Source organism: Mustela nivalis (genome assembly GCF_964662115.1).
Source record: "Mustela nivalis genome assembly, chromosome: 3".
Lineage (NCBI taxonomy): Eukaryota > Metazoa > Chordata > Mammalia > Carnivora > Mustelidae > Mustela > Mustela nivalis.
This window is the reverse complement of record NC_139022.1, coordinates 58,958,178-58,980,084: the sequence shown is the minus strand read 5'-3', so window position 1 is coordinate 58,980,084 and position 21,907 is coordinate 58,958,178. Positions and strand designations below refer to the sequence as shown.

At 35.1% G+C, this 21,907-nt stretch overlaps 1 long non-coding RNA gene across 1 annotated transcript in view; it reads right to left on the bottom strand.

Moving 5' to 3' along the window:
* Positions 1 to 21,907, bottom strand: part of LOC309861185 — a 252,083-nt gene that overhangs the window by 94,255 nt on the left and 135,921 nt on the right. The gene's annotated exons all lie outside the window — the stretch shown is intronic.

Here is a 21,907-nt window from a genome sequence, read left to right as displayed (position 1 = left end):
CAATACCTATATTTTGACTTAAGCTGATAGTTTTCCTATTCTGTTTCTGGATAGTAAGGCTCCATCTCAGGACCCTGAGATCATGACCTGAGCCGAAGGCAGAGGCTTAACCCATTGAGCCACCCAGGAGCACCGTGTTCCTGTGTTTTTAAAGAACGACAATCCCTTATTTTATAACCATATTTGTTAGTATGTATTTTCTTCATTTAATTTATCTTACCAGTTCATGTGCTCAACTTTTTACAGAAAAAACACAATATTCATATGTATATAGTTGTATGTTCATCTAGAAAGCTGATATACAGGTGCCTGGGTGGCTCAGTCATTTAAGCATCTGCCTTCAGCTCCAGTCATGATGTCAGGATCATGAGACTGAGCTCTCACCAGGCTCCCTCCTCAGCAGGGTCTCTGTTTCTCCCTCTCCTTCTGCCCCCCTCCCTGCTCAAGCTCCCCTCTTCTCTTTCATACTTTCTCTCAAATAAATAAATAAAATCTTAAAAAAAAGAAAGCTGATAAAAACTTAATATTGGTACGTATGGAATTTATAAGTTAAAAATTCTACATGTTCACCACCTTCAGATATTTAAATTTGTGAAACCAAAGTAGGAGACCAGGTTGAGTTATTTTCTGTTTACTATTATTTTTGCAGGAATCTTTGATTATATATATATTGGTCTATTTTGCTGATTAAATTTAAATTTGAAGTAGATATTATGGAATTTGGTTGGATGGAGACTTCTCAACATTTTCTTTCTTTCTGAGTACTATTATTCAAAAATATTTTTGTTCACCATGTTATCCCTTCATTAAGAATGCCAATCATCCATGTTGTGGATTTCTTTTCCCATCCTTAGAAATGTATCTCCTTCTCTTTTTTTTCCTCTTTTGGTATAGTTATGATAAGCTTGTTTTATTGGTTGATTTAAACATGATGTAATCTCATTACTTTGAGATGCAATTTCTCTTTTTGTAGATCCCAAGCTTCACAAAAGCTATTAATGTTCTTGCAAAATATAGCCTAGTCTTTACCATTTAAAATTATGTTTAAACATCTCCAGTGGCAATGTAAATAACTGTTAATGACTGAATTAACTCCTCCAGATTGCTTTTATTCTTCTACCTAAATTCATTAGAAGAAATTCTTGAAAGTACAAATGTGTTGGAGGGTAATATATCTCAAATTTCTTCTGCTTCCAGCAATAAATATTCATCAACTATGTGCATATCACTTAATGTATTTTTTATACTGGATAATTTTGCTATAGATAGCTATACCTAGGTGCTATTTAGCTGAGGTTTTAATTTTACTTTTTCTAACATTTTGAATTCTCTAAGCCCTTGAGCTAGAGATTCCTGTTGTCATTTAGGTTTCATGTTACCATGCTGTGAAAACTCTTACTTCCTGTCATATATACAGGATATCAATCCACCTGCTGAACTTAGAGATCTCTTATTCCACTGACCAGCAAATGTTTTTAGCTGTCATATGTGGTTCTGTGTGCCAGATTATGGTATTTTATTTTTATGAGCATGACCTTTGTTTACGTAGTAACAATTGATAAAATTATTAAAATTTTCAAAATTCCTTTTTATTTCCTAAATGTTTTAAAACAGGGTGATGAAAATAGTTTTGTACAGATGCCTCACGCATTCAGTGTAATTAAAAGGAGACTGGAAATAAGGAGACATGCTAACGGTATCAAATAATTAAATACACATTGGATCCATGTCTGTTAGAAGAGCATACGATTATGAACAAAAAGAACAAAATAAATTATTTTAAGAAACCTAGAAATACATCATCGATTATCATGTCCATCAGGGAAAATAAAATCTAAAAATTTTATACTTTTAGGATTTCTTGGTAATATAATTGGCATATACCAATTGACTTCTGCATATTAAGTATCATAGATTTCCAGGATTACATTATTCACAAAATGATGAAAAAAAAAAAAAAGCTAGAACCATGAACAAGTTCTGCTAAAGATATTTCCTTTGTCTTTTTTTCCTTTGTTGAAACATTAGTGCCAGTGCCTAATGACACTTTTCCACATCTCTTTTTCCATATACCTGGCCTCTGTTCCATATATCTATAGGGTTGCAGCTGTTCCCTTCCTTTAACTTTCCCTTGCCAACTTCAATACTCTAGACTTAGACTTAAAAAATAAAAAAGCAGATAGTGAAAATGATGTACCTTTGTAGCTATTGTTATTCAAAGGAACACTGCAAGGCGAAAATAAGAAGTAATTTATATTTTTATAGTGATGGAAATGTGAATTCTGAAATGGCATTAACTTGATTCTAACTTTCTAAATTAAATGCATTGGACATGAAGTACCCATAATTGGGAACCTGTCTCTCCAAATCTAAGAGATCACTTTTCTCTTTCTTTTTTCTAATTTTATTATTCTAAAGTATAGTTTGGCTGATTGACCACTGGTCAGATTGAGTGCTCGTGCATCCTCCGTGACAAGTAAATCTTTTCTGAAAGAGTAAAAATGACTTTTACTCTAGTACGAAACACCCTTTGCTTTATTTTAAGAATCTTTCCTTGGTAATTGAATTCTATCCAATCTTGTTGTTGCTGGCAATTTTTATCCAGCCCTTCTCCATAACTCAGCCGATCTGAACTTTCATTGTCCTGCTTGAGGAAGACACTGATGCAGCATAATCAGGTAAATACATTCAAATGAAAAAAGTCTCAGGTAGGAAAAATGCTCCTTATCAGAATTATCTATCCATGGGAGGTACTCTAACATTCATATTTTACAGCTACGGACTTGTCCTGAGGGATAAATGCATTGAAATTTCCCGTTGAAGACTAAATACCAATCTCCCAAGAGCACAGCATCTATTCTGCTATTTACAACAAGGTTGTAAGTCAACACCAAGCAGCTGTTCAGTTTATTTCCTCATACAAGGATTCTTAGCTTCATAGCCTAATGAATCAACCCAAGTTTGATTTAGCCTTGTAATCATGCCAAGAGTGATACAGTTTATTTGTGACTCAATAACTTAAGAGGATCCTTGCCATTTTCTCATAATATGATTAGTAAATCAATCCTAATTTCATGACAGATGTAGATTCAACAAATTAGAGAGTAACCTTAGGAAAACATAGCATTACTTTTGTTTTTAAAGTGGTATGAATCATTTTATAAGTCATTTCTGGATGAAAGCAAAAGAAAACAAGTCACAGCCTCTTCTAGCATGTTTAAAAGGTGAATTAACCACAGGGAAGCAGACTTGGTTCAGGTAATGAGTATGTTCAGAAAAATGGTCACAAACATCATGAAGCACAAGAAAACAGAAGATTGCGCTGGCAGAGAACAACATGAAAAGGAAAGGGTTTGAATAAACTTGGTAGGAATACTTCTCTGACCATGTAACATCAAGTGACCATGTGGCCATAACTGCCCATCAAAAACCAGGTAGTGTCAGAGCCACCAGATCCCAAGTTTGGGTAAACCCAATAGCAATCCATCATAAAATGGGACATACATCTGGGATTAGGAACAAACCAAAAGGTAAATGGAAGCTGTGTGTGCCCAGACTTCCATGTCATCCACAAGTGTTTTATCATAACCTCCTCTTCAGCTCGTAAGTAGGATCCCCAGAGTTCCATATGAATAGATTTTAAAGCAGCTAAAAGTTTAAGCTTGGTTCAATGTAGGGTCAGGTCAGTATGCAAGTGCAAGCTGAAAATGATTAATGGCTTGGCCATGGCAACCATTTAAGAGTACCCTAAAAAGAGACTGGTGAAGAAATGTCTTAATGGGTAGACTTTTGCATTTTACACCTGGTCGTCATTCACTTTGTGTGGAAAGAAAAGTGGCCTATGGTTAAAATATATATGAATTCATGGAAAATGATATTATGGGCTAAATTATGTCTCCCCACAAAAATGCATCTGTTGAAATTCCAACCCCCAGTACCTCCATACTAGGATATAAGTTCTTTGAAAATGTCATTAAGTTAAACTGAGGCCATAAGTGTGGGGCCCTTGTCCTATATTATTTGTGTTAGCACAGATAAGCAGAGAGGAAAAAAAAGGTCATTTAAGAACATAGTAAGAAGGTGAACATCTTCAGACCAAGAAAAGTAGCCTCAGGAGAAACTAAACCTACCAAAACCTTCATCTTGGACTGTAAGAACAGTAATAAAATAAATTTATATTGTTTAAGCAGCTCAGTCTGTGATATTTTGCTGTAGCAGCTCTAGCAAACTAATACAAATGGAAAATAACTTGGCTAGTTGCAAAAAAAAAAAAAAAAAAGAAGTCTCTAAGGGAATAGAAGATTGGAGACATGGAGATCTGAAAATAAGGTATGTCCAAAGACTGGAAAAGGGAACTCAGAGAAACAGTACCAAACAATGAAATACATGGAATAACCCAAATAGATGCTATCCACAGTCACTTTCATGGCCACTCCAGTAATGGCACATTAGTTGCTACTGTGGTAAGGACAGAGTCTATGTTGCTCACCAGAGGTGATCTAACAACTGATTCTGTCTATTGCCCAGTCTTACAGCAACAGAGACCAACCTAGAGCCCCTAACATATCACCGTTTATTGAAGAAACTAATAATGGATTTGGTGGCTAGGCTTTCCCTGCTTAATGGGGAGGGTAGAGAAGAGTAATTTGGAATACCAGGTGATTCACTTTATTATCCTTTGGCATTCCCTGGACTAATTTTGACTGTGACTAGAAAAACACAATAATCCCACCCAAGAAGGATAAAATTCCCTGCTAGTTAAATATATAGAGAATCGAGAAAGTATGGGAGAGGAGATGGTGATGATACATAGTTATACCAGCAAGAGAAGCTACAGAGTCAGGAATTAGTCTTGACCAAACTAGCCTTCCTCTTACAACTTTATCCTAAGAAATGGGGTCCAACAGAATCTGAAGAAGCAATCTTCAGAACATTATGTTAAATTGAGTACCTCTGAATGCCCTAAGAGATGGGCTATAGTAGATTTCATGGTGAGCAACCCAGATAACTACTTCAGCACAGAAGCACTTGTGACCTTGGTTGCTGGGCATTTTGGTGGTTTATGGCTCTTAGCTAAAGCCTTTCCTGGTACTTACCTTATCTGTAAAAAGCTGCTTCACCAAAGTTTATTCCTTCTTGAGGGGAAGTTGTATCTCTTATTTAGTCAGTGTTGGGTATAAAAAGTCTACCTCCCTGCCCAAATGAGGAATAATTTTGAATGGTCCATCTTAACTCTAAAGCTCTTGCTGGAAGAGATAATTTGAGTGATTAAAGTTCAGTCTTGATACAGTTTCTCTTCTAAGCCCATTTTCTCGTCAATTTCCTCCCTCTACAAAGTTACATATAACATTTCTACTCTGATAGCTCAGGACTCTATATCCAGACTAAAAGTATCTCTTGTATTTTTATTTCTATATTTATCTATTTTTTATCACCACCTAGAGATCAAGTAGATATCTCAACCATAATAGGTCTATAAATGAATTATTGATTTCTTCCCATAAATCAGCCCCCTTTCCTGCATTTCTTATCTCATGATAGCTCTGTTCTACCTGTTGCAGAGTTTCTATAGATTTCTCTATTGTATCATAGTCCAAACGTAATCCATTAGTATGCCTTATCATCTGTAACTTGGAAAGATCCAACATCTCAACTTCTCACTACTTGTGCTACTTTTACCCAAGTCCAAGCACCATCACATCTATCTGAATGACTACAGTCACACACACTTGTTTTCTTCCTTCCACTCTTTTCTCTCTTCAGTCTTTTCCTTACAGAGCAGCCAGTGTGACCTTTTTTAAAAAAAGGATGCATTCTGTTTTTTCTCTTTTCAAACTTACAGTAGCATTCTATTTTCAATATGATAATATTTAAATTTTTCTACAGACTTTACCTACAAGATCAAGACATCTAGTACCTCTTCTCTGACCTCATCTCTATCTTGTTTCAATATATAAAAATAATCTGCCTAACTTAACATCTGAAGGTTCATAAACTAGGTGATTCCTAAGGACATTTCTAGTGCTTATATTTTAATCAAAAAAAAAAAAAAAAGAAAGAAAGAAAAGAAAAAAAGGAAAAGGAAAGAAAAAGAGGGAGAGAGAGAAACTGGGAGTAATTTAAGAAGTATATCCAAGGCCCAAAATACTCACTACTACTCATAAAGGCAATTCCCATGCCTGAAAAAAACAGGTCGTCAATTGTGGGCAGTCACAGAGGAAATGGACAACCTGGAGGCAAGTGTTCTATCAGTCCCTTCCTACTGATAAGCAGTGCCTGTAACAATAGTCATCCCAATTGAAAAGAAAAATATTTTGACAAATGCACTTCTCTAAATATCATGTGGTTTGTTTGAGACATGTTTAAATTGTTACCTATATAGGTAATCATAGTACTGATAGTATTTGTTAATACTGATTTTCTTACTCTTCTGACTTTTTTAATCTTAAGAAATTATTAATTAACTTTCACTCTTCTCATTATTACAACAACATGGAGAACTGGGTGTTATATACAAACAGTGAATCATGGAACACTACATCAAAAACTAATGATGGACTACTCTATGGTGACTAGCATAACACAATAAAAAATTTTTAAAAAGATGCCCTGATGGTACATTAACAATAAAAATCACAAATTATTGTAACAGAAATGAAATAAAGTTATAAAGGGGGTAATATCCATCATGTAGATAAACGATTAACATTTTATGTGTATCAGTTATTTTTATATTTTATATTGGACTATCAGACATGTGCATATTTGAAATGTATCATATTGCATCCTAAAAAGTGTTTTGTGTCTTTACTTTGGCAATAAGGTAATAGCTTACAGTTGGAAAAAAATTCACTTGTCTTTTACTTTACATAATGTGTGAAAATGGATAAGGTCAAGCTCTTTTATTCTCCTCTATCAAGTCTTATGGGAAACTTTTCTTTACAGTTCTAATATTAACATAATTACTATAAATTGCTATTTTCCCTTAAACATTGATAAGAATTCCTTCTTCTACTTTCCTCTCTAGGTGGGTATGAGCCTTTTGTTAAATTGCAACATCTGCATAGAATGCTGCTACTCTCAGCCACTTCACTCCTGGTGCTAGAAGAGCACAGCTTTCCATTTTTTCTAGTCCATAATTTGATGGTAAAATTGACTAATCAGATGTGTGCTGCAATATACATACATGTTATCTTCGAGGACTGCACCAGAATCTGCAGTTTCAAAACCATTCTCAAATACAAAATCTTGGATTTAAATATATTTATTTAAGAGCTTTAAAAATTTCCAAAGGCATCTGTGGATTCAACAAAATTTCTATCACACTTCCAATGGTATTCATCACAGAAAGAGGAAAAAACCTCTTGGAATCTGTATGGAACTACAAAAGACCCAAATAACGAAAAAATCTTGAAGAAGAAAAAGCCAGAGGCATCACACTTCCTAATTTCAAACTATATTACAAGTCTATAGTAATAAAAAGAATATCATACTAACATAATAATAGATCCACAGGGCAATGGAAGAGAATATAGAGCCCAGAATTAAAACTCTCACTTATATAATCAACTAATATTTGACAAGTTACAGGAATTAACTTGAAATAGATTAAGGAATTAAACATAAGACTAGATGCCATAAAACTCCTAGAAGAAAATGTAGAGAAACTTCTTGACATTACTTTTGGAAATAAATTTTTTGTTAAGAGGCTAAAAGCACAAAGAAAAACAAAAATCAGCAATGAGATTCCAACAAACTTAAAATATTCTGCACAGCAAAATAAATAACAAAGTAAAACTGCAGTATGAAAAAAATGGGATGATGTTTTTATAAACTGTGTATCAGATAAAGGGCTAATATCCAAAATATATAAAGAACTCAAACAACTCAATAACAGAGGAATAAACAACCTGATAGCAGAAGAACTGAATATACTTTCTTTTTCCCCCAAAGAAAACATAAATGGACAATAGGTACATTAAAAGATGCTCAGTATCACTAATCATTAGGGAAATGCAAATCAAAACCACAAGGACATATGACCTCATATTTGTTAGAATGACTATCATCAAGAAGATTAGAGGTAACAAGCTGGTGACGATGTGGGGAAAAAGAAACTTTATACACTATTGGTGAGACCATGAATTGGTTCAGCCACAATGGAAAACAATAGGGAGAGTCCTCAAAGAATTAAAAATAGAACTGTCGTATGATTCAGCAGTTCCCCATCTAGGTATATAGCCAAAGGAAATGAAAACAGGACATCAAAGATGTATATCCACTGTCATGTTTATTGTAGCATTAATATAGAAACTCAAGTGTCCATCAGGGGATGAATGGATAAGATGATGTGGAATATTGTTCAGACATCAGAAAGAAAGACATCTTGACATTTACCACAACATGGATGGACTTTCAGAACATTATATGGTGAACAAGATATGACAGATTAAGACAATTATCAAATGGCTTTGTTTTCTATGTGAAATATTAAAAAGACAAAAAAAAAAGAATAAAATAGTGGTTATCAGGAGAGGGAAGAGGTGGTGGCTAGTCCTGATGTTGTTTAAGGGTACAGATTTTCTAAGAGTAGTAAATAAGCCTTAGAAATCTAATGCACAGAATAATCAACATAGATAATGCTGTATCAAAATCATCAAACTTGCTATGCGACTGGAACTTAATTAGACCATCCACTAAAAAGAGATGATAATTATATAAGGTGACAGAGGTGCTAATTATTGCTACAATAGCAATCATATTACAATAACTATCAAATTAACATGTTGTACACCTTGAATTTATAGCGTTGTATGTCAAATATATTTCAATAAAAAAAATTTCCTCCTTCCTTTGTGAACTGACTTGGATCCACACTTTTTTTATGCAATACCTATGCTTTTCTAGTGGTGGTATTTGTTTTTCTGTTTGTTTGTTTTATAAAGTGAGAGGGAGAAAGAAGTATGGAGGGGAGGGACTGCGGGAAAGGTAGACAGAGAACCCCAGGCAGACTCCACTTCCAGTGCCCCACTCAAGTGCCAGCAATCAGACATTTAACTGACTGACCCACCCAGGGGCCCCTGTGAAATACCTTTCTTAAGTTATGCCATAGAGGGGTGCCTGGGTGGCTCAGTGGGTTAGTGCCCTTGGCTCAGGTCATGATCTCAGGGTCCTGGGTTCAAGCCCTGCATTGGGCTCTCTGCTCACCAGGGAACCTGCTTCCCCAACCCTCTCTGCCTGCCTCTTGGTCTACTTGTGATATCTCTGTCAAATAAATAAGTAAATAAATAAATAAAAAATCTTTAAGTTATGCCATAGAGCCTCTATCTATGACCACAGGTCTTGTCTCATTTTCTGTAATATTTGACACAGATGGGTTCATCTGACTGACAACTGCCAATAATTTTTTTTCTTTTCTTGATTCTATACTTTCAATTCTACCTGTTTATCAAGGATTGACTTAATTTTATTACTTTTAAATCGATGAATCTTCTACTTTTTAAATCCTTATCTATATATATTTTTATTCCTATTGATTAGGAAGTTTAAACTTTTCTTTGAACCAGAAGATACATTTTGCTGATGAATATATTCCTTTTCTCTTTGTCTTTTCCTGGGATGTTATGCCAGAACTATTTATTTGATCCTTTCGTAGAATTATATTTTCTATATATAGTAGTTTTCATTGGTTGAATAATATGAGACGTTTTATAGAATGTGAGATATCTAGGAAAAAGAGGATTAATCTTTATTATTTACATATGGTTTTGTTTATATTGCTGTCAAAGACAGAAGCATGCATACGTTCAGAACTATAGTTTGAGGTTTTCTTTTCCTTTTTAACTTTCTTTTTTGGTGTTTGGTACAAAGTGATTTTTTTATACTTCTTTCTTTGAAAGATGGTGGCTTTCATTGATTTTAGCTTGATTAAATCAAAATTAGTTAAGCTAAGCCTTATTTTATGAGAAAAAAATGGATTGTTACATTATATTAATGAAATAAGATTTCAATATCAAAAATAATAACATTTCAGTATCAGATCTATAATTAATTAGCAGACTTGCAGTTGTAGACTAATTTAGACTGTACAGCCCAGACACTGAAAAGGCAAGTAATTTAACTGCTCCATATCTCAAATTATTTTTCTGTAAAATAGAAATAATGTAAACTATTCACCCAGTTATTAAATTACTATAATTATTTTGTAGATCTAGGAAAACCTCACACACATACCATAAATTTGTTTGGGATGTTGAGACTCAACATACACACACCAAGAGGGTATGAAAAAGTTTATCACTCATATAATGATATTTCCTGTGGAAAACCAACCAGATCCCAAGCAAGTTTAAAACGGGCATGAGAGAATAAAGGAAAGAGTATGGCTTGATGTTTTCATTTGGAATGGGTCTGGGTTGAAGGTTCCTACACATGGTTTAAACTTTCTGGTAGTGACAAAGGAAGGAGAACCCTGGCTTTCTTACCAACTTGTCCAAATGTGGGGTATTTTAGATAGAGATTGTATGAGCATAGGGTTGTGGGGAGTGTGGGAAGAGCAGATGCAAAGGAAGAGAGAATCTCAAGTAGACTCCTTACTAAGCATGAGTCTGACACGGGGCTCCAGCTCACAGCCCTGAGATCACAACTCGAGCCAAACCAAGAGTGGGTTTCTTAACCAACTGTGCCACCAACTCACCCCTCAATTTTCCTTTCTACCTACCATACTGGTTTGAATTAATGAGGAAGGTAAGTGAACTACATACTTCATAGTTTTAATAATTAATTATATAGGTGTTCCATTTTTCTATCCCTATTTTCTAGAGACATGTAGCAATCTAGGGTTAGCAGTAGTTCTAAACTTGATTATTGTTTGCCTTTCATATCTGAGAGATTCCATTGATATGTTTTTCACTTCATTTTTCAGGGGAGAGCCAAGATGATGACTACAACATAACAGGTGTATTTTCGATAACTGGTTTTTAATATCCCATCCTCACCCCAGACTAATCAAATCAGATTTATTCCCTTCTCTGCCCTGATAGTACTCTGGTCTGACACTCTCACTTTCCATATTGCTAAATGTACAATGGTCCCTTGACCATCCTCATAGTACTCTACTAGTTAGCATTATGAAAAATACTGACAATCCCATTACTGGGTGGGAGTGGAGGGCACATATTTTTTTCTCCAGCCGAATTTTCTGCTACCATTCAGTCTCCTTATGTCGTTACCTATCCCACCAATAAATGAAAACTGTCTGTATCATCTGTCCTAGACCTTCTTTGCCCCTCTACTTGTTCTCTGAAGCAATTTCATTCATTCCATTATTTAAATGTCATCTATCTGCCAAGGTCTTTCAAATATCAAAACTCGGGTCATCAATTTACAGTGATAAAAATACTTTTACATAAATATTCTCTTAGATTCATCATATTTATTTGTGAATATTTAGTTGTGAATGCTGAATTTTAAATGAGTAGGTTAGTATGATTATGACTATTGACAGATTAGTTTTAATTATAAAGTAAGTTTTTCTTTAACCTACATACTATGAGAATAATTCATTTCCATAATTTTAGCATATCTTTGGTTGGAGAGGTGTCCAGTAACAAATCATTTTACAGCTGTTTACAGCAATCCTAGATTCATTCATTTATTTATTTATTTAAAAATTTTATTTATTGTGGCACCTGAGTGGCTCAGTGGGTTAAAGCCTCTGCCTTTGGCTCAAGTCATGATCTCGGGGTCCTGGGATCAATCCCCACATTGGGCTCTCTGCTCATTGTGGAGCCTGCTTCCTCTTCCTCCTCTCTCTCTCTCTGTCTGCCTCTCTGCCTACTTGTGATCTGTCTGTCAAATAAATAAATAAATAAATAAACTTAAAAAAAATGTTATTTATTTATTTGACAGACGCACAGTGAGAGAGGGAACATAAGCAGGCAGTGTGAGAGAGGGAGAAGCAGGCTTCCTGCTGAACAGGGAGACTGATGTAGGGGTTGATCCCAAGACACTGGGATGATGACCCGAGCCAAAGGCAGACACTCAATGCCTGCTCTACTCAGGCACCCTAGCAATCCTGAATTTATTAAAAGGATAAATATTTCATGACATAATCAGCAGAAAATAGTATTTTCCCCCCTTAATAAAGGATTTAAATATTTTTTAAAAATCTCTTGTATTTTTTTTTTTTCTTTTTAGTACTACTTCAAATTCTCAGGCAATCTGCAAAGGCTTTAGTAGTGCTTTGACATCATGAAATTTATGCCATATTAAAGTGTAGCTTGATTAGTACAATTGAATAAAATGGGATTATTAATTACAGATGGAATTTTGTCTTACAAATTTCATTAAAAAAAATCAAGCAGTATCTTCCTGTTATTATACTGTGTTTGCTTATCACATGTCATTAGGTCTTTAGGTAGGAATTTTAATTTTGTTACTAATGATCTAATGAGATCTCTCATGCAAATTAGAATATGTGGTTTTTCATTCCTTTATCTTTCACCAACATTCAGAAGAGTTTTTATAACATTTGACATTTCAATGAACTTTAGAAAGTTAAGAGATATTTAGAATTACTGAAAGCAGTATTTTCTTTATCATAGGCAATCATAAATACTTTTTATTTTTATTATAGTTAAAATTAATATTTTTGGGGGGGGGCATCATGGCAGAAAAGTAGGAGACCCTGTTTCAAGTGGTCCCCTGAATTGAACTAAATATCTACCAGAACACTCTGAACACCCATGAAATCAGCCTGAGATGTAAGATCATACACTTTTGGATCTCTACAGGGACAGAAGATGACCAGCGGAGAGGTCAGCAGAGTGAAAGTGCTCAAACTGATATCAGAGGATAAACAGAAGGGGAAGGAAGCCACCAGAAGTGACCGACTGGAAACGCACACAGGAATAGGAAATTGCCCTATGCTTGGGGACCATCATTAGCTTGAAGTCTGGTTAAAGCACTCAAAAAGAGCAAAGGATCTTAAAGGGCAATTGGTGGAACTGGGGGGGGCCACAGGCACAGACCTAAGCCCACAATCCCAGGGTGGTCCCAGCTGGGGGCAGGATAATACAGCTCAAGACTGAAAAACAATGTGGCAGGACTCTCTCCCAGAAGACAAGCCAAAAGGACAAGAGGATAATAAACACAGGGTCCCCATAAAACTATAAAACCCCAACATCAGGGGAAAATAATATATTAAGCTCCCAGTATTGCCCCAATATCTGTATATGTCATAGAAACAACTTTCTTTTTTTTTTTAATTCATTCTCAGGATTCTTCTTTTATTTTTTTAACCTACTTACAATTACAACTAGATGTTTAATACAACATATTAATACAATATATTAAATAACTTTTTAACTTGAAATTTTTCATACATACACCTGTGTTGCATATATATATATATGTATATATATATATATAAAATTCAAGGTAATCCTTTTCTGTATTCAATACTACCGCTATATAAGCCAGTTTTAATTACTCTGTATCTCTGGAAAGTTGAGTCCTTTAACAAAGGTAACAAGATACAACCAGGAAGAAATAAAATAACCTTCCTCACCCACAATGAAGGTTTAAACCTCCTTCCCATCTTATTCTTCTATCAGTGATTCTGTGTATTTGTCTTGTTTTTGTTCTATATAAATCTTATTCTTGGGGTTCATTTTGGCTATGTTTTTCTTTTTTTTTTTTCTTTTACTTTTATCAGTCTTTTTGTTTGTTTGTTTTTGTTTATGTACCTTATAAATCTTACTTTGGGGCTCATTTTTGCCTAGGTTTGTTTTTTATTTATTTTTTTCTTTTTTCTCTTTTTTCTTTTTCCTTTCTTTTTAATGATGACTTCCAATTGCTCTGAAACATTTCAAGGTGCACCTTGACTGGATCGTGCTTGATATATTCAGCTACACATCCCCTCAACCACCTCTCACCAGAATGACTAGGAAGAGGAACACCCAACAGAGAAAAAATTCAGAGACTGTGATCTTTGCCACAGAGCTACTGCATATGGATATAAACAATATATCAGAAATGGAATTCACAGTAACAATTATTCCAGCAATGGCTCGGTTGGAGAAGACCATTAGTGGCAAAATAGAATCTCTAAGGACAGAAGTGAGAGCTGATCTGGCAGAACTTAAAAATGCTATCAATGAGATCCAGTCTAATCTAAATACTCTAACAGCTAGGGTAAACAGGGCAAAAGATCTAATTAGTGATCTAGAAGACAAACTGATAGAAAAGAACAATCAGGAAGAGGCCTGAAATAGTTTAGAAGCCATGAACACAGAATTAGGGAAATAAATAACACCATGAAACATCCAATGTCAGAATTATTGGGATCCCTGGGGAGGTAGAGAGAGAGAGAGAGAGAGAGAGAGAGAGAGACTAGAACATATAGTTTAACAAATACTAGATGAAAATTTACCTAATCTGGGGAATGGAACAAGAGTTCATGTTCTAGAGACAAAGAGGATACCCCCCAAGATCAACAGGCCTAGAAGGACCTCCAGGCAAATAATGGTAAAATTAACAAATCATAAATTCAGAAAGAATGTCTTAAGGACAGCTAGGAGGAAGAGATTCCTTACATACAGAAGAAGGATCATAAGAACAACAGCAGATCTGTCCACAAAAACCTGGAAAGCCATCAAGGGCTGGCAAGACATATTCAGGGCACTAAATGAGAAGAACATGCAGCCAAAAATACTTTATCCAGCAAGACTGACATTCAGAACAGATGGACAGATAAAGAGTTTCCAAGACTGGCAAGTTTTAAAAGATTATGTGGCCACCAAGCCGGAACCACAAGAAATATTAAGGGGGAGTTCTATAAAAGAAGAAAGAACCCAACAGTGACATAGAACAGAAAGTAACAGTGACAATCTATAGAAACAAGGACGTCACAAGCAACACAATGTCAATAAAAACATATCTTTCAATAATCACTCTCAAAGTGAAAGACCTAAATGCTCCCATAAAACAGCACAGGGTTGCAGATTGGATAAAATGACATGACTCACTCATATGCTGTCTACAAGAGACCCATTTGGAACGTAAAGTTACATCCAGACTGAAAGTAAAGTAATAGAGAGCCATCTTTCATGCCAATGGGCCTCAAAAGAAAGCTGGGGTAGCGATTCTTATATCAGATAAATTAGATTTTAAGCTAAAGATGGTGGTCAGAGATAAAGAAAAACACTACATCATTATTAAAGGGCCTATCCACCAAGAAGATCTAACAATTGTAAATATTTATGCCCCAATACAGGAGCAGCCAAATATAGAAGCCAACTGTTAATCAAAATAAACAGTCATATTGATACAAATACATTAATAGTAAGAGATCTTAACACACTACTATCAGTAATAGGCATCATCCAAGCAGAAATCAATAAAGAAACAAGAGCATCTAATGACACATTGGACCAGGTGAACCTCATAGATGTATAGACATTCCACCCTAAAATAACAGAATACTCATTCTTCTCAAGCACACATGGAACATTCTCCAGAATAGGCAACATACTGGGTCACAAATCAGGGCTCAACCGATACCAAAAGACTGAGATTATTCCCTGCATATTCTCAGACCACAATGCCTTGAAACTGCAACTCAACCAAAAGAAAAACTTATAAGGAATTCAAACACTTGGAAGCTAAAGACCACTCTACTTAAGAATGTTTGGATCAACCAGGAAATCAAAGAAGAACTTATACAATTCATGAAAACCAATGAGGATGAAGACACATCAGTCCAAAACCTATGGGATACAGCAAAAGAGGTCCTAAGCGGGAAATACATACCCATCCAAGACTCACTCAAAAAAGTGGAAAAACCCAGAATACACCAGCTCTCTTTACACCTTAAATAACTAGAAAATCAACAACAAATTAAGCCAAATCCATGCACAAGAAGGGAAATAATCAAGATTAGGGCAGAGATCAATGACATAGAAACTAGAGATATAGTAAAACACATCAACGAAACCAGAAGCTGGTTTCTTGAAAGAATCAATAAGATCGATAAGCCACTGGCCAAACTAATCCAAAAGAAAAGAGAGAGAACCCAAATCAATAAAATTATGAAAGAAAAGGGAGAGATTACGACTAACAGCAAGGATATAGAAAGAATCATCAGAAATTATTATCAACAGTTATATGCCAATAAGTTAAGCAACCTAGATGAAATGGATGCATTCCTGGAAACCTATAAACTTGCAAGACTCAATCAGGAAGAAATTGACAACCTGAATAGACCAATATCTAGTAATGAGATTGAAGCAGTGATCAAAAACCTCCCAAAAAACTAGAGCCCAGGACCTGACGGATTCCCTAGAGAATTCTTTTTTTTTTTTTAAAGATTTTTATTTTTTTATTTATTTGACAGAGAGAGATCACAAGTAGGCAGAGAGACAGTCAGAGAGAGAGGAGGAAGCAGGCTCCCTGCTGAGCAGAGAGCCCGATGCGGGCCTCGATCCCAGGACCCTGAGATCATGACCTGAGCTGAGGGCAGCAGCTTAACCCACTGAGCCATCCAGGCGCCCCTCCCTAGAGAATTCTACCAAATGTTCAAAGAAGAAATAATACTATTCTCCTGAAGCTGTTTCAAAAACTAAAAACAGAAGGAAAACTTCAAGACTCATTCTATGAAGCCAGCATTACCCTGATCCCCAAACCAATCAAAGACCCCACCGAAAAGGAGAATTTCAGACCGATCTCCCTGATGAATCTGGATGCCAAGATTCTCAACAAGACCCTAGCTAATAGGATCCAATAGTACATTAAAAAGATTATTCACCATGACTAGATGGGATTTATCCCTGAGATACAAGGGTGGTTCAACATTTGCATATCAACCAATGTGAGAGAACATATCAATAAGAGAAGAGAGAAGAACCACATGGTCCTCTCAATTGATGGAGAAAAAGCATTTGACAAAATACAGCATTCGCTCCTCATTAAAACTCTTCAAAGTATAGGGGTGGGGAAATATTCCTCAACTTCATAAAATCTAGCAATGAAAAAACTAACAGCAAATATCATCCTCAATGGGGAATACCTAACAGCCTTCCCACTGAGATCAGAAACACGACAAGGATGTCCACCCGTGCCACTCTTATTCAACATGGCACTAAAAATCCTAGCAATAGCCATCAGATAACAAAGTAACAAAAGGTATTCAAACTGGCAAAGAAGAAGTCAGACTCTCTCTTTGCAAATGACATGATACTTTATATGGAAAACCCATAAGATTCCACCCCCTGAAATACTAGAACTCATACAACAATTCAATAATGTGGCAGGATACAAAATCAATGCACAGAAATCAGATGCTTTCTTATACACTAACAATGAAAAGATTGGGAAATTAGAGAATCATTTCCATTTACTATAGCACCAAGAACCATAAGATACCTGGGAATAAACCTAACCAAAGAGATAAAGGATCTCTACTCAAGGAAACTACAGAACACTCATGAAAGAAATTGAAGAGGACACACAAAGATGGAAAAGCATTCCATGCTCATGGATAAGAAGAATAAACATTGTTAAAATATCTATGTTGCCCAGAGAGATCTAAACTTTCAATGCCATCCTAATCAAAATTCCATGGGCATTTTTTAAAGAGTTGGAACAAACAATCCTAAACTTTGTAGGGAACTGAAAGAGATCTCTAATCGCTAAGGAAATGTTAAGAAAAAAACAATATTGAGGGCATCATGTTGCCTGATTTGGCTTTAATACAAAGCTGTGATCAGCATGGTACTGGCACAAAACAGATACACAGACCAGTGGAACAGAGTAGGACCCTCAACTCTAGGGTCAACTAATCTTTCACAAAGCAGGAAAAAATATCCAGTGGAAAAAAGACAGTCTCTTCAATGCATGGTGCTGGGGAAATTGGACAGCTATGTATAGAAGAATGAAACTCAACCATTCTCTTACACCATACACAAAGATAAACTTAAAATGGATGAAAGATCTCAACCTGAGGCAGGAATCTATCAAAATCCTAGAGGACAACATTGGCAGTAACATCTTCAACATCAGCCATAGCAACGTCTTTCAAGGCATGTCTCCAAAGGCAAAGGAAACAAAAGCGAAAATGAACTTCTGGGACTTCATCAAGATCAAAAGCTTCTGCACAGCCAAGGAAATAGTCAACAAAACAAAGAGGCAACCCATGGAATGGGAGAATATATTTGCAAATGACAGTACAGACAAAAGACTGATATCCAGGATCTATAAAGAACTTCTCAAACTCAACACACACAAAACAGATAATCATGTCAAAAAATGGGCAGAAGACATGAACAGACACTTCTCCAATGAAGACATACAAATGGCTATCAGACACATGAAAAAATATTCATCATCATTAGCCATCAGGAAAATTCAAATCAAAACCAAATTGAGATACCATCTTACACCAGGTAGAATGTCCAAAATAAACAGGACAGGAAACAACATGTGTTGGAGAGGATGTGGAGAAAGGGGAATCCTGTTACACTGTTGGTGGGAATGCAAGTTGGTGCAGCCACTTTGGAAAACAGTGTGGAGATTCCTTAAAAAATCAAAAATAGAGCTACTCTATGACCCTGCAATTGCACTACTGGGTATTTACCCCAAGGATACTGATGTAGTAAAAAGAAGGGCCATCTGTACTCCAATGTTCATAGCAGCAACAGCCACAGTCACTAAGAGCCAACATGCCCTTCAACAGATGAATGGATAAAGAAGATATGGTCCATAAATAGAATGGAATATGATACAGCCATTGGAAAGGATGAATACCCAACTTTTTTATCAACATGGACAGGAATGGAGGAGATTATGTTGAGTGAAATAAGTAAAGAAAGTCAATTATCATATGGTTTCACTTACTTCTGGAGCATAAGGAATAACATGGAGGACATTAGGAAAAGGAAAGGAAAAGTGAATAGGCAGATATCAGAAGGGGAGAGGAATTGTGAGAGACTGTGGACTCAGAGAAACAAACAGGGTTTTGGAGGGGAGAGGGGTGGGTAGATGGGTGAGCCTGGTGGTGGGTATTAAGTAGGGCAGCTGTTGCATGGAGCACTGGATGTGGGGCATAATCAATGAATCTTGGAACACTGAAAAAATAAAATTAAATTAAAAAAATGTCTTCATCCTTGATATAATAAGTAAAATGGAGAATTTCCAGGTGGTTTAAAGACTATATGAAACTGTAAAGTGGTCTATTTATTTTATTAGAATCTCATTTCCTAATTGCTTAGTTCCTTTTTCTATTTGCTACTTTTATTTCTCTTACCCTTGGTAAGGTTGTTTTTTTCACCCCCTCAGTAACAGGGAAAAAATTATGCTTACCAATGAAATCCAAATTAAATAAATTACATGCCTACCAATGAAATCCAAATCAAAAGGAATCCCTTTATGTAAAACACTTCTGGAGAACACTGTGCATCAAAGATGCTTAGTATAGGAATGAAAGGGAGGTAGGTGTTCTAAATGTTGATTTCAACAACCTACTCTAGGTTGGAGGTCTTTAGTGTCTGTTTTCTCTTACATGTTTGCTAAAATACCATTCATAATCAAAAGGGTTTATTTCTTCCCAAACAATTAAGAAAAAAAGTAACTCTAACTAGAAGAAGTCAAGTTGCCCAATTTGGGAACATTTTACCAGTCCTTTTTTAAAAGGTGTATATATCTTTAATATATATTATTACTATTTAGGACTAAATTCTTAAAGTACTGGCTGACTTTTATGTTGCTGCCTTTAACAGCTTCTTTCTGCCAGGTTCTCAGGCTGGTCAAGGTTGTTCTGTGGAATTGTTCACCTGTACTTAACATAATTTGAAAGATGCTATTGTTTTCTCTTTGTCTTGCCTATGGGTTTAGACAGCTGTTTCTCCAACAGGCAGTAAATTGGTAAACAAACAAACAAACAAAAAAAACAGCACTTTCTGGACAACTGTATAATAGCACAAAAAAGAATTTATTAAGCTTTTACTGTGAATATGTCTAAAAAATATGTCTATTTTTTGCATAAATTCTGTTCAGCAGCATTTCTATGGATAATCATTTCATTTATTTGCTCCAATAAAATACTTGAATCTACATGATCATAATGATGAATATATAACACTTATCTTTCCTTTTTGGTCATACCTTCATTTATCTAATTTGATGATGCTGAAATAACTAAAGGAAGCAGGTGTAACTAAATAGGAATGCAGGCAATAATATTGGATTTTCACTCTATGCTGATCTGAGCTTTTCAAAAAGGTCTTTAAAAATGCCCATGTGCTCCTATCATTTGTTTTGCAAAACCTGGCACTGATAACAATTAGACACAATCACCAAATCAACAAAATTGAGTGGCAAATAATAGAATGTCATATAAATTTTTACTTAAATAATAATAAGTAAGCCAGGCCTTTCTCTGATCGCTCTCCAAAGTAACACCTTGTCATCCCATAGAATTATCCGAGTCTAAAGAAGGCAGGTTAGAATGCTGTTTCTGCTTACACAATAGCTACAAGGATAATTTTTCAAATCGTATTCAACTTGGTTCAAATTCCAACTTCTATGTCTAGCTGTTCCACTTCAGCAGCGTCACCTAAATACAGGCATACTTTGCCTCCCTGCCCTTCACTTTGTTCCACTTTGCAGATATTGTGTCTTTACAAATGGAAGCATTTTGGCAATCCCTATTCAGCAAGGCTATTGGCACCATTTTTCCAATAGCATTTGTTCACTTCCTGTTAACCTCTGTGTTATATTTTGGCAATTCTCACAATATTTCATACTGTTTCATTATTATTATTATATTTGTTATCAAGATCCATGATCTGTGATTTCAACTTGCTGAAAGCTCAGACAATAGCATTTTTTTTTAAAAAAACAATGAAGTATTTTTTTCTGTTAGTAAACATGTTTGGTATTTTTTAATTCCATACAGTCCTATATTAATGCCAGGTGTACAATATAGGCAATGAAGTATTTTTAATTAAAGTATGTACTTTTTTTAGACAAAATGCTATTATACACTCTAGACTATAATATAGGGTAAATGGAACTTGTATACATCCTGGAAAATAAAAAAAAAAATCATCTGACTTGCTTTATTGAGATGGTCACTTTAATGCATTTGTCTGGAAATAAACCATAATATCTCTGAGGTTGGCCTGTAACTGAGTCTGGGGTTCTTTGTTTGTAAAAACTGAGATGAATACCAGGTATCGCAAAAGATATTTGTTTACACTAAATGAGATGCTACATATAATTAGCATTACATACAGAGAAGTTGAATAATTGTATCATATACCTGAAGCCAATGTAACATTGGCTCAACTACACTCAAATTTTTTTTAAAAAATTTATGAGATGTTGATGCTGCGTGTAATATCTTTTAACATACACTGGGATTGTAATTTGTTCAATTAATGGTGTATATAAAAGTAAATTCCCTGAAACACACTGAATTTGTGTCAACATTATTTTGGGGTGTACATGTTCTACATGTATGATTGCCACACTGACATGGGAATATGGCTTTTTTATTTTTAGTGTTACGCCTTTCTCCTTGTTTCCTGTAATAGAGATAACTTGTCCTTGTCAACTGGAACTCTACTTCTAGTTATTTCTAAATTTTTTCAATTCATAATGTACCAACTCTTTGTTTTTCTAATAGATTTTTGATCCTCTGGATCAGCATGAAGTTACTTAATTTCTTCTACATAATCTCTATTTCTTTCCATATTAGCTTTTTTTTCATTTTATCTCTTTTACTAAATAATAAGGAATTAAAGAAAAATCATGTGTTGCTTCCATATAAGCACTGTTATCACAAGACTGTGTACTGTCGAAACATATTACAAGAATAAGTATACGTTCATCAAGTTGCTGAGTCATT